We start from the raw sequence: 14,424 nt of genomic DNA, 5'->3' as shown, positions 1-14,424 counted from the left end.
GTCTAGAGCTTTTCATCTAGAAGCCATCATTCAGTGGCAGGCAGTCTTCCGAGCACATTTAGTCCAGGGCTGTAAAGATGGTGATATAAGAAACTTATGAGTATGGTTCATGAGCCAAGTTTACTAAAGGTGCCTAGAAGATGGAGTGAGAGCGCCTGTGGGACCCACACTTTCCACAGGATTCTTACCTGAAACATAAGGACGAATCTCAGCGTACGTTAGGCAGGACTTTCTCCCTAAATGTGCCTGTCTAGCTCAGCAGCTAACAACGTACAGAGTCCATTTAGCTTCACCTACACGTATGTCACATTGTTTTTTCTACAGATCCTCTGCTCTGGGTCTGTGGATTCTCTGCCTTGCCAGTCATTAAACCAATGTCACCTCTAGACAGCTTCATTTGGCCTGTGCAATGTTCTTTTGACTTCCTTTACTTCCATAATTCTCTGATTTATGCAACCTGACTGTTGGTCCCGCAACAGCGTCTTGGTTTTCTTTTCCTTTCGAAGTCCTCTAAATTACAGGTTCACAGTGCACTAAACGTAAGAACACTGTTCATCTAGTAAACAGAGAGACATTAGTGAATGCTTACAAGAGAGTAAGCAAAAAAAAAAAAAAATGTGATGAGGACCTTCTAAAATCATATGTTGAGGATAGGCTAAGGGGTCATTTAGCTCTCTGCCAAGTTGAATCTTGCCAGAAGCATGAAATTATCTTGTATAATGATCCCCGCATACATAACTCAAGGCTCCATCAGATTAACTTGATTTACTCTTTGCACAAACTGCCCTGGTGGTATAACATAGGCGGGATGACTCAGCGGGCGAAACCCTTTTATCTGCTCCAACCATCCCTTAATGTAAACCAGGGTGGTTACCCAACATCCCTCAGTCTCTCCAAGAGACCAGAACAGGCTATGTAAACAAGGAAAAGGCCCCTTCGGTGCAGAACTCTCTATTGCAAAAACTTCAAAGGTATCTGTGGTATGCCATTCAGAAGTATATCTAATTTGGGGCAGATGCACATAAGCAAAACGGCTTGCTTAGCTGTTTGCGGCAGGCATGTAGTATTTACAGTGGGAAGCTTTGGTGCCCTGGTCCTCTGCTTGCTTCCTCCAGTTGTAATTTGTTTAGAGAAGGCATCTTGGGGGTGGTGGGAGAAAGGGGTGGGCAGCAGCGCTGTGCTGCCAGGCTGGATGTGTGTGGCCTTGGGGAAGTCTGCTTTGAAGGAGAATACTATGGGTTTCCATTACCAGGAAGAATGCTCAAGGGAAAGTATGTGCATATAAATTCCTTTGTCCGGAAATCAGGAGGAGAAGGAATTTTTCCCAGATGATGCCCTGCAGTGGGCCTTTTGTCTCTGAAGATGAATTAATGGAAACTACCTCTCTGCTAAGGCAGCGCTCCATGCTCGCGACAACACCCAGAGAAAGTTCAGTGTTGTGTTTGTCGCACCCATCCCACTCTATTGACAGTCTGTGACACAGGAGACAGACTCAAGAGGCAAAACATCTGGGCTTGAGGACCTTGTCTTTTATCCTTGGCTTTTACCCTGAGTCTTTCTGTTTTATTTAGCCAAATTCTCTCACTTCATTTTTATTAGGACTGTGGCAGGTGGGGGGCCCCACCTCTTCCTAGGATGCTGGGCATGAGCTAAGCATTGCTCAAAGTACTGTTAAATGCCGTTAAGTCCTCTATCGATGGTTGAGTTCCCACTTAAGTTCTCCTTCTGATGTTTGCAAAATGTTGGAGGGAGGTGAGGAGATTTGATTATTTAATTGGCAGTTATTGGTCTCATCTCTGGTTCCCTGGCTGCCATAAGCTAAGGGCTGTTAAACAGGCAGACATCCCTTCTACCGGCACCAGCCACTGAATCCTCAACAGCTTATGCCACAGTCCCACCTCAGCCTGGGTTCGGGTCCTGAGACACGGAAGGGGCATTGGCGTGAAGAAGTGAGTTGTCCAACCACCAGATGAGTTTCATGCAAGTGGACAGCCTGGAAGAGATCGAGAGCCGTCTTTATTTATACTTCCAAAACAAGCATGTTTTCCCCACCCTCCAACATTTACCTCTAGCAAAAACAAATATGTCAAATACGTTTTTTTTCCCCCAACTTCTACATCAAGAATTTAAACCAAAAACAACACTTATTATTTTGCTAGTTTTACCAAATATCGAGCCAGGTACATCCTGGCTTTACCAAAGCTAAAAGGTGATAAACATAGGCGCACACTTTCAAGAACAACAATATTGTTCAAAACTTAACAAAGAGGGATAATCTGCCTCCAATCCAGTCAGCACTGAATCAGGACAGCTCCCAGGGTCTGGAGTGACAGCTGGCACCCCCAGACAAGAAACCCGAGAAGCATCAGCTTCCAAAGAATTTTAGGGGAAAATATTTGAGAAAAAAAAAATGGGGTTTTCAGAAATGATCACATCTGTCCCATGTGTAACTGACAAAGTGACACTAAAAACCACCAAGAGAATCATCAATATTATGAGAGAGAAGAGACGGTGCAGGCCGAACTGTCCCAGCAGTATTCCGTGCTGTCCCCAAGTCCTCTGGTCCTCGCCGAGTGAGACTGTCCCTGGGGGGTTTATCTCATCTGAAAACCTGTTGGACAAGCACTCATATACTGGTCTGAAACTAGGCCGCACGGCTCCCAACAGGCTTAAGTTGGGATGATGTGGCAGTTACAGCTATAGCGTGGCCTGAGCTCCTAAGGCGAGGTCCTGGTCAGGACTGTTTGGAAGAATGCGACACAGAAGGGGCAGAGCCAGAGAGCAGCCAGCCCTTTGATAGATGCAGAAGTGGGTTTGGGAGGATCGATCGCAGTCTTGACAGAGGAAGAGGTGTGGTAACAAGAGCAACAGAGGAAATCGTGCTTCTCCTGCATCCCTGATAACTCGAGAAAGAGACAGTACCAACGCCCACCTTAAGGTTTAATCTTAATGTACAGTATGAAAACACACTGTTTGCGGGGCTTTGTTGGGAGACACGACGAGCATTTAGGCAAGTGGAGAGAATTACAAAGCCCCTCAGCATCCAGGCAACAAGTAACTCCTCCCTTCCTATAAATTCCCCAAGCCAGCTGATTGGGCAAGCAGGTTTATGCTTTACCAGCGCCAGGCTCTTGCCACATGACCACCAAGCCTTTTGGTTTTGCAAAAAACCTAGTACTACATATTTGTGCATTGCACATCAAGTCCTTGCTTGATATCAATTCTCCTTCAAAATCAGCCATTAAAAACCAGAAATATTGCTCTAACCGTGCTGACATCTGTGTATGAGAAGAGGCCACAAGGAAATTCTATGGTTTATCTTGTCTAATGACAGATCACAGCCCTCATTCCAGAAGGGGTTCTACCTTATACCCAGGGGGAAGGAATGCTACATACAGAGATTGAGAGAATTTGGGCAGACCAGCTTATGGCATTTCTGCACTGTGCTCTGTTCCATTAGGCAATATCCTTGGGTCAATCACCTTTCTGAACTGCTATCAATTCTCCATCAAACCCCAGCAAAATAGGGTCTTTGGTACTTCATTTCTCAAGACTCCTTAACAGATAAAGCTTTGGTTAACTGTGCTTTTCTCTTGTCCATCTGCCCTATGTTAGAGGGGTAGTAGCTGTGGCATTTAGAGGTAAAGGAAGATATTTATTCTTTCTACCCCATGGACCTTTAGAATTAACTCATTTAATTTTCTGTCCTATTGCATTTCAGCTGCTTATTTTAGAAACAACATTCTAGAAAGGTGGGATCACCTTAAACTATGCTAAAGAGATAGTCAAAATACTCAGTACTTCAGTGAGATACTGTACTCTTCCTTCCCCAACCCCCCCCACTGCCTTAACATAGATGCTTACAGACCACAGTCATGTAGAGTTGTGTGTCTTCAAGTGTAACTTTCCTTTTCTTCTATCTCTTTTTAGTATTTTATTTTTATCACTTTTCACGCTTTCCTTAACACTTTTGGCTTCCCTTCCCCAGCATTTTGGGCTTCCTTACTCTTTCTCTAACTTCCCCTTCCCCCTGTCATGTGGATGTTTATCCACCATGTATCTGACCTTCATGCCAGCTTAAACAGCATGGAATTTTCCTTCTCCCCTTCCTTCTCCTCTGGACAACAGCTGGACTTTACAGCTTGCCTGCCCAGGGCTTTCTCTTTTAAATTGTCATAAAATTGTCCTTGTGCTCCCATCAAAGTCCATTCTTACGTTCTTTTGTTAATAAAACTAAGAACCTCAAAATGGGACCTAAGTCCTCCTGTATCCTCAGGAGCCTTCCAGGGGGTTTTGTTAGCCTGGTCTCTTGGGACCCTCTGGAGACGAGCCTAGACTCAAGAAAAACTCTGAGTCTGCTTGGGTCCATTTAGCATCTCTTTTCCAATTCATATAGCCTGACAGTCGTCTTTAATTTGGCTTTATTTACTGTTAAGCACATTTTAAAAATCGACTCATTTTCTTCCTGTCTTTACTGTGACTGTTACCAGGGATAGGGTCTAGGACAGGTGTTTGCAGGTCTTTGTTCTCTTAAGCAAAGAACCAAAATAAAGGCTCACATAGTTTTGCAAAAAATACTGAGGAAGCTTTAGTTCTTTATTTGAAGTAAAGCAATAGTATAGATTAGAAAGAGACACTGTCAAGATTGATGGGGGCCACATGAGTGAGGGTATTCAAGGGCTCCAGTTATTATTTGGGACTTCATTTTATAATGTCCAAGAGAAGGAGTTAGGTTGCTATGGGGTGGAGTTTGGGTGTGCCTTTATCTTGATTGACAGGCTTAAACTACACAGACTTTCTCATTGCTCATGTCTCTACCCATCATGCAGCTTTCACCTTTTAGTTTTCATACGTACTTGTCTGGAGACAAGCCTATACTCTAGAAAACAATGCACTCCATCTAAACAGACTCTGCCCAGGTCAATTTAGCATCTCTTTTCTATGTGCATTTAATCATATGTGTGCCCAATTATGCATAGGCATTGTGATGTTAATAGAGAATTCTGCCTAAAAGATCACAGGAAGGCACCATTTGGCCTTATTGCACAAACAACCAGTAGCTGTCCAGGATCAATCAGCCCATGGCCCACAGTTCTGGATTACATTCCAGGATGTAGCTGACTAAAAATGGGGCAGTATCAAGGACTTGCTAAGGAGGACAACTTACTTTCATTGTTTAAAGTAGGTACACGTAGTCTGATGTAGATATGGCCCTAGGGGTTGCCAACTGGTTTCTCTGTGCATTGTTTGTAGATGGGTGTGTGAATGGCCAAGCCAAGTGGAGCACCAGGTTGCTAATCTGGTACTTACGCTTATCTGACTCATGACCATAATTTCCTAAAGAATAGGAACGTAATTTTTTTCATTCCATTGCATAGTGCAGTGGTTAGAACACAGCATATAATTAAAATACATGATGAGTTCAAAATAAAGACAAAGAACAAAGGCTCCTTTTAGTATCTAAGAGTAGAATAGGACGAGTTAATAACCTGTCAACATAAAGGGGACCTGTTTAGATGGACCATAAGGAAGAAAAATGATTTTCCTCCTCTCCTTGCTTTTCTTTTTTTTAAATTTGGGAACCAAACCCCTTAAAAGAAAACAGACAGATGAAAGAAAAAGGTAAGGCAAGTTCAATCAGTAGACACACCTCTGCATACAGAGAAACTTTACCAACAGTGAGGAGCACTCCAAGAGGCAGCTTTAATCTCAGGCTTGAACTGCGTTTTCCAGACAGAGTGGAAAAATTTTAGGAAAGTGAGAAGAAAAAAGAAAGGACAATAAACACTCAACGTGTGTCTCTGGGGACTTAGAGCTCCAGCTGAGGCCCAGTTCCTAGCCGTAACTACAGTAGACACAAAGGGCTCCAGTGAGTTTGGTTCCTAGTAGGTGAAGTGTGTCCAGTCTCCAGTCCATTCCAGTTGAGGCTCCAGACTTTATGGAGTACAGTCATTGTAACTGTATACTGCCCAGTTTCTGGCTCATGAGCATAATAATTATTTTAAATTACTGAGCTTTGGAGCCAGTTTTATAGAAATAGAGAATCAACAGAAATATTACAAAAAGATTATTCACATTTATAAAAAGGTTTTGCCTATTGTATCAGATAACAGGAAAAAAGTAAGATGTAGCTCAATAACTCAAGAGTATTTTCAGTGAAGAGACTTAGGGACCTTAGGGCTTACTGCCTGAACTACTTTGGGTCTTTCTTCTCACTCAGATAGACAGACACTCTTTGGCTACCTCACTCGTGGCTCAAGTGGACCTGGGTGTGGCTTGGGTCACTGCTCTTGGGTGTGATTGTTATTATTGATTGTCAGTATGGGTCCAGGATCACCTAGGATACAAGCCTCTGGGCATATCTGTGAATGCTTTTCTAGTGAATTGAGATGACTCATCCTAAAAGTGGGTGGCACTATTCCATGGCCTGGACTCCCAAACTTTCATCAAAAGAAGGAATAGTGCACTGAGTACCAGCATCCACTTCTTCCTGCTTCCTGACTATGTACTATGATAGATGATGATACATAGATGCACTATGACCAGCTGCTACATGTTTCTATCACCATGCCTTCAGTGCCATGGGGGACTGTCCTCGCAAACCGGGAGTCAAAAGTAAACCCTTTTTAAAGTTGATTGTTGTCAGGCATTTTGTTGCAGCCATGATACAAATAATGAATAGAAAGGGCAGAAGCTATTATCACTGGAGGCAGCTACATGCTATTATTTCTCTAGGCATACAAGGTGCAAGGCCCAAGGAGGAATAAATACCTACACTTAAATTTAGAAGACTTAGGGCTGAGGCAAAGACCTACCAAAATGATTGAGCTCCTGTAGTCATCCCGTAATAGCGCAAGATTCAGCACAAACGTGGGGTTGGTTGCGTCTTAACTAGGAGTCCCTGGAGGACAATCCCTATGGGGAAAGGGCTGTCCTTAGATCCCCAAACTGCTGAGCCAAGAACACGTTGTAATAATTTGTAAACACTGCAAGCATACAGTTTAGGACATAAAAACTGTAACATGGGCTGTGCCCAGCAAAGGTGCTCGATAGAGCTTTCCAACTTTTATACTAGTGAGCATGAAAGATAGGAAATGAAGGGGACTGATGTTCTTAAATTTTAATATTTAGTATTTCCATGTTGGATTTTAAAGTTATTTGAGACTTTTTTTTTTTTTGATCTAGAAAACCACTTTATTTGTTCTGGGGAGTTGTTCAGAGTCCCCTTAGAACTTCTGGAACTGCTTCTTGGTGCCAGCAACCTTGGTGACCTTGAGCACATTGAAGCAGACTGTCTTGCTCAGGGGTTTGCACTCTCCCACAATGACGATGTCACCGATCTGTACATCCCTGAAACCAAAACACCATCCTTCTTTTAAAAGTTTGGAAAAGTTTCTGATATTTGATTCTTGACATTTTTAACATAATGGAGTATCACTAGAGTTTCTTTAACATTTTGGCTGGAATCATTTCCATTTTTATATCACCTTTTCACCACACCTCATTCCTGTCAATAAAGTTTGTCTTCATTTCTCTGGTTGCATGCCTATAGAATGCCAGCTTTATCAGGCACTAAATAGTGAGGGCTGGAGAGATGGCTCAGCCGTTAAAGGCTAGGCTCACAACCAAAAATATAAGAGACTTTTTTTAAAGGCCTTTTTCCACAGATCTATTTATTTTTATGCGTTTCTTCCTACATGTATGTATGTGTACCATGTGCATGCCTGGTGCCTGTGGAGACCAGAAGAGGGTGTCAGATCCACTGGATCTGGAGTTATAGATGATCGCAAGCCACCATGTACGTCCTGGGAACGAAACCCTGGGTCCTCTGCAAGAGCAGCAAATACTCTTCACCACTGAGCCGTCTCTCCAGGCCCTACTTGAGACTTCTTCTCCCTGTCTTCTTTCCTGTTTATCCCTCTTGAGATGGAAACTGGTGGTCTTGGTGATCTCATCACTGCAGTTTCAAGGCTGTGTTAATCTGTTTTGGTCACTGGGACAAAAGAGAAGAGAAAATCAACGTAAAGGAAAGAAGAGTTTATTTTGATTCATCTCAAGGATTTCAGTCCATGACTGCCTGGCTTTCTTGAAATGCATAGATGGAGCATTGTGGTGCAGGAAGCATGTGGCAGTAGAGGCTGCTAACCCTGGGGGTCCAGGAAGCAGAGAGCAGCAGAGGAGAAGTCTAGGACAAGCCCTGCCTATCAAAGGCACAGCTCCAGCGACCCACTTCATTGAGTCAGGTCCTACCTTCCACAGTTCCTGTCATCTCCCCATAGCCCATTCAATTATGAGCCTACCAGCTGATTAATCCACCCATTAGGTCCATGTTCTCATGAGCCACACACTTGCCAAAAGACCAGTTTCTGAACATTGCTTTAAGAAAAAACTATCCAGAGAAATCCTGTTTCAAAAAACCAAAAAAAAAAAAAAAAGAAAAAAAAGAAAAAAGAAAAAAGAAAAGAAAGAAAGAAAAAAGAAAAAACTATCAGCACAGGAGGCTTTTTGAGGGGCATGCTTCTTAGTCAGACCAAGCAGAAACACAAAATTTATTTAACTTCACAGGCTCACGCTGGAGGGGAGTTTGTATCCGTCCCTGGAGTCACAGGCTCATCTCATTTAGAGTTGTTTGAGTTAAAGTTGATGCCAGGACAATTAAGAGTTGGGGGCTACTGGATGAGATGAAGGCAGTTTTTAGATGTGAGGCCATAAATCAGTGGGGGAGGAAAGCAAGTAAGTAATCCTGTGGCTTAGACATGGCTCCTCCAGGTGTTGCCAATGTGACAATATTAAAAGTAAGACATTGTGGAAGTGATTAGGCAATAGATCTTGCTTTATGAAGAAGTTAAGGGGCTGTGGTGGTTTGAATAATAATGACCTCATAGCCTTACAGATTTGAATGCTTGGTTACCAGCGAGTGGCACCATTAGGAGGTGTGGCCTTATTAGAGTAGGTGTGGCCTTGTTGAAGAAAGTGTGTCACTGGGGGTGGGCTTTGCGGTTTCAGATGCCCAAGACAGGTTCTCTCTCTCTCTCTCTCTCTCTCTCTCTCTCTCTCTCTCTCTCTCTCTCTCTCTCTCTCTCCCTCTCCCTCTCCCTCTCCCTCTCCCTCTCCCTCTCCCTCTCCCTCTCCCTCTCCCTCTCCCTCTCCCTCTCCCTCTCCCTCTCCCTCTCCCTCTTTCTTCCTACTGCCTATGGCTCCAAATATAGAACTCTTAGCTACTTCTTCAGCACCATGTCTACCTACATGCTGCCATGCTTCCCACCATGATGATAATGAACTAAACATATGAATCTGTAAGCCAGCCCCAATTAAATGATTTCCTTTATAAGAGTTGCTGTGGCCATGGTGTCTCTTCACAGCAATAGAACACTGACTAAGACAGGGCCCTTTCAGTGATTTTATTGGAGGATTCTCTCTCATTTTTTCTCTCTTCTGTTATGTGGTAGGTATATGACATTGACATCGCATGTCTTTACATCTTCTGCTATGTGAAGTCTCAGTCTAAAATCCCTCATCAAATGCTAGTGTCTTTATCTTCGACCTCCAAGGTTCCCAAGTTGTGAGAGCTACATCTTTGTGTTTCATGTTCCTTAGTTTATGACATTCTGTTATAATACCACAAACATACTAAGAAAATAACCAGTCAGTTTAGAGTTGGTACCTACCCTATTTCTGGCACTTTCTTATTTAAGTCTCAAACACCAAGACAATATTTCCACTGTCTTAAATGATTCAATGACCAAGGGCCAGATAAGTAAGTACTACACTAAAAGTCTGACAGAATTTGACCTACTCCTGACTATGGCATTGTCTTGCCTCTCCTGCATTTCTGTTTCCAGCCAGTAAACCTCCTTAATTTCTTTTTAGTAAACTACAAGAAGTAAAAGGCTGTAGGCTTTACTACCCTTTTCTGCTCCCAACATGCCTGCTCCTCTTTTGTGGGCTACCCCATCCTCTAAGACTCATGGGTATGGCTTGCTTCTTCCAAGCTCCATTCTTTTTTCCTTCTGTTGCCTCGTGCTTGTTACCATGTGCATTCTTCGAACATTCCTGAATATTCTTCTTTTCCTCCTAATGAGCTTATTTATCTTGACTCTGATTTTCCCCATTTGAGGCAGTCCTTCTTTGTCTTTACTGGTTTCTCGTGTTCCAGACCGGGGCATCAAGAAGTCATCTGAATTGTGCTGTGGCTGAAGCTAGCCAGCACTGAGTTTTACAGGGATGATTGGTGGGATGGTGTGTCTTGTTTTCAGCTGAAAGTTCATGTTAATATTCTTAGCTTTCTTCCTGCACACAGTTTAGCCTGATTAGAATATAAAATTCTAGTTCACATTGTGGAGAATTCAAGCTCGTATTCACTTGGGGAAATGGTTAGAACTTTTCATTTCCAGCCAGTAAACCTGTTTAATTTCTTCTTAGTAAACTACAATATTAATATGGTTCCCTTGGCTAGAGACACTGTTTGGCCCTATTAATAGGTACTGATTTCAGGTTATATTCAGGGTTTTAAATATCTCACATGACCTCTAGACGTTGGCAGCCATTCGGTAGGATTTAGATCCTGCAAGAAGTTATTACCTGTAATGATTCAGTTGTAATTACTTACATATAAATGGTAAATTACATTTTTATATCATGAGCCATGAATCAGAAAACATTCTACATTATATTCTAAACATGTTAAGCTCTGAAGCTTAATTCAAATCCCAGGAAATAAGTATCTGAATTAGAAAAAAAACAATTACACATCTTGAAAATGCACACTGTCAGCCTATTGATCAGAGACAAACATATCCCTTGTAGCTGGTTAAAGCAAGTTTCATGTAAAAACTTTTGTTTTTAAAGCAAAGGAAGGAAGTGCCGCTTTTGAGTCTGACACCTGCTACCATGCTATTCTGTACCCTTGACACATGACTGGCTTCAAATGCCTGAACATCAGGAGAAGAAGAGCAATTTTTTCTCTCTCTTTCTTGTACCAAGCTCTTGGGTGTTACAGAAAATATCTTCTGGGCGAGTACATTGATGGTGCTTTTATCATAATTATGATTATTATCATCTGCTCTCATCAATCAGGATCTTCCATTTTCTTGCTATGTGAAAAGAGTCACTTTAAGTCACATGGTTTTTTAAAAGAGTAGAAATTGAAAAATAACTAGAAACTTCCATTTGCACTCACCTTTGACTTGGACACAGACACAGGTTTTCAGAGATTGTCAATTTGAGGACTCCGCAATAGTATTTCTTTAAAAAAATTTTAGAAAGCCATTTGATAAAAATGAGAAATAATGAATAAGTCCTATTAAAAGATGAAGGGCTATTGGTTTTAATTTTCTTTTTGGTCTCAGGGTCTTTTTCCTGAGAGAAGCCAAAAGTACTAGCTTGGCTTTGATGGGACTCTAAGGGACTTACATATTTATAATGTGCCCATTCCAGGATATTTTTCTTTCCTGATGCTAAGCTTTAAGCTCATGACCAGATATCCTTCATGGGAAACATGTTCCCACTGGCAGACATCTGTGTAGCTCTTACCTAAACTATGAGTAGCTTATTCTATTGGGATCACTTCTTCCTGGAGCACTGTCCTATTTCCACAGTCCATATGAACTATGGGGTCAAGGCAGTGAGTTTGGCAAGCTGTATTTCTATGTACTGAATGGATGCGAAGGTAAAGAACAGGTACACGTATCAACCACATGGAAGAACTTGAAAGATGGGGTGAGGGTAGGTACTGGAAACCATCAAGGTCACCAAGTTTTCCTCGCATAGGACATCTGATTCCATACTCAAATAGATGTAATTATTCAAAGGAAGTTAGTTGTAATATAGATGTGAGTACATACACGTGTCTAGTTGGTGTGTAGCACTTGTACAATTATAGCATTCACACAGCAACTTTGGAGCTGTTTACAAGTCAGCCAGTGTGCATAATTCTCTTAATTCCAGGGATGGAGATGTCTTCCTGGCAAATGTGTGCTTTCTAGAATAAGGATCTAACACACTGCTTGATATAATTTAAAGACTGAACCTTTGAATGTAAGTGAAGTCAGTAAGAGTGTTTTATATTTGGTAATTTAAAGGTTCCTTTGGCAGATCTAGAATTTAATCTAAGTGGGTGTTACAGTATTTGCATTATTGACTGAATAATATTGATTGAGAAAAACATTCAACTTCCATTTACAAAAGAGTATTGAGGGGGTTCAGAAATTATCTTAAATAATCTATTGGGATGTTTGAAAAACAAGTTAATTAAGTTACTCTTGCAAAAATTTAAGCTCTGTCTGTATTCAGCATGTGCCCCTAGAGAAACATATGTATGTGTGTCCATGGATGCTAACTACATATATACATGCTATTAAAGTAGATACATCAACTATCTATACATAGGAATAAATACTTTGTATATATAGCATATTTATACATGCAAGCCATACTTATTGAGAAGTTGGCTCACATGAAAATGGAGCCTAAGAAGTCCCAAACAACCTATCTGTAGGTCAAAGAAGCTATGAATTTAGAGAATTAGGTAGCATGACTCAGTTCCAGGCTGATGGTTCCAGAAACCAAAGGCTTTGATAGGGAAGGGTAGAAGGGCTTAAGTTACTGCCATTACATCTCTCAAGGATGGACTGTAAGTGGCATTAAACCCTTTCTTTCTCCAAGTTGTCTTGCTTAGAGTGTTTTATCATAGGGGGAAAAAAAGGAAAATAAAACAGTGGTAGCCTACAATGACTATAGACTATAGACATGTAGATAGTGGAGGCCCAAGTAATGAGATTTCAGAAGGGAATGAAGAGCTTATTGGGAAGTAGGCTAGATGCCCTTTTTTTGTTATATTCTGGCAAAAAAAAATGTAGCTCTTAATGTCAGACATAGACTTTATTGTTGAATTAGTACTATGAATACTAAAATGGGATCTCTGGTGAAGTAATAATTATAAATTGTTCACACTGTAACAACTGGGTATTATGACAACATTTCTTTATGTATGTCTTTTAGCATTTCTGTTGCTTTCCTACTAAGGATTGTAAAGGATTAGATTCTGATTTCCTCCACTACAGAGGCAATCATTCTTAGAACTTTAGAGGGCTGAAGCACCCTGCATTTTTTCCAGCTTTGCTACCTCCTAATGCACTAATGGAGCTGGAAATAGAGCTTAATTACAGCTGTGACCCTGTTGACCAACACTGGTACTATACTATGCTTTGGGATGGTTAATCCTTCATTATAGGCCTAAGGACTACACTAACTTGATTATGATGTTGTCAATTATTCTTTTCTCTTTACATTTGCTGAAATCCTCTTCCGTGAGAATGTGCTCTGATACCTCTAGGCTTAAATAATATAATAGCAGTGCACTTGTTCATCCATCCATCCATGAATTCATCTAATTACTGAGTGCAAGCCTTATTTAGGCTTTTACTTTATTTCCTGTACCTGTGAAATTGACTCAGCCCTGACTTACTTACCTTCTTTACTCTATGGTCATCTCTTATGGCCCCTAAGTTAAAGAGTCTCTCCCATGTGTTCCAATATATGTTATGCTCCCCTAGAAATAATGTTTCTTACCCTAGAATGCTATTGTTTATAGGCCTGGATCCAGATGACTGGGTTCAAACCATAGCTCCCACTCCTTACCAGCTCTATGATCTAAAGCAAATCAGTTATTTTCCTTGAGTTTCATTTTCTCATCTCTTAAATGGAGGCAATAACAAACCTATCTATTGTATTTACAGTACTTATACTTATTTATTCAGCAACTAGTTACTGAATAACTATTCTAAATTCTGGCTGAAAGGCACTGAATAGAACAAAATACCTACTCTATCTACCTTCCTGTGGGAGATGGGGAATGAACACATAAATGCCTAAAACCTAAATGGCTAGAGGACAATAGAGTACCATATGGGAGCAGATATTATATGAAGATTGGCCAAATATGAGGATTCCAAGAATAAAGAAGAACATTTAGGGGCATGTCCGGGTAGGATAGAAGATCACGATCAGTTTGGGTCAGGTTGAAATTACCACTATTCATTCAAATGCAGATATGGTCATTGGTACACACACACACACACACACAAATACATATATACATATACATGTGTGTAAGAATAAATAAATTTAAGCCGGGCGGTGGTGGCGCACGCCTTTAATCCCAGCACTCGGGAGGCAGAGCCAGGCGGATCTCTGTGAGTTCAAGGCCAGCCTGGACTACCAAGTGAGTTCTAGGAAAGGCGCAAAACTACACAGAGAAACCCTGTCTCGAAAAACCAAAAAAATAAATAAATAAATAAATAAATTTAAAAGCAATAAGTTGAGTTTCTGCTTGTGTTATGGATAGAATTAGATACACCTCCCCAATTTCATATATTGGAGTTTTTACTAAGTGACTGTATTTGGAGATGGGCCCTTTCAAAATGA

This window comes from Peromyscus eremicus, chromosome 4, assembly GCF_949786415.1.
Source record: "Peromyscus eremicus chromosome 4, PerEre_H2_v1, whole genome shotgun sequence".
In the NCBI taxonomy this organism is placed as follows: domain Eukaryota; kingdom Metazoa; phylum Chordata; class Mammalia; order Rodentia; family Cricetidae; genus Peromyscus; species Peromyscus eremicus.
Note: the sequence above shows the minus strand (reverse complement) of the source record.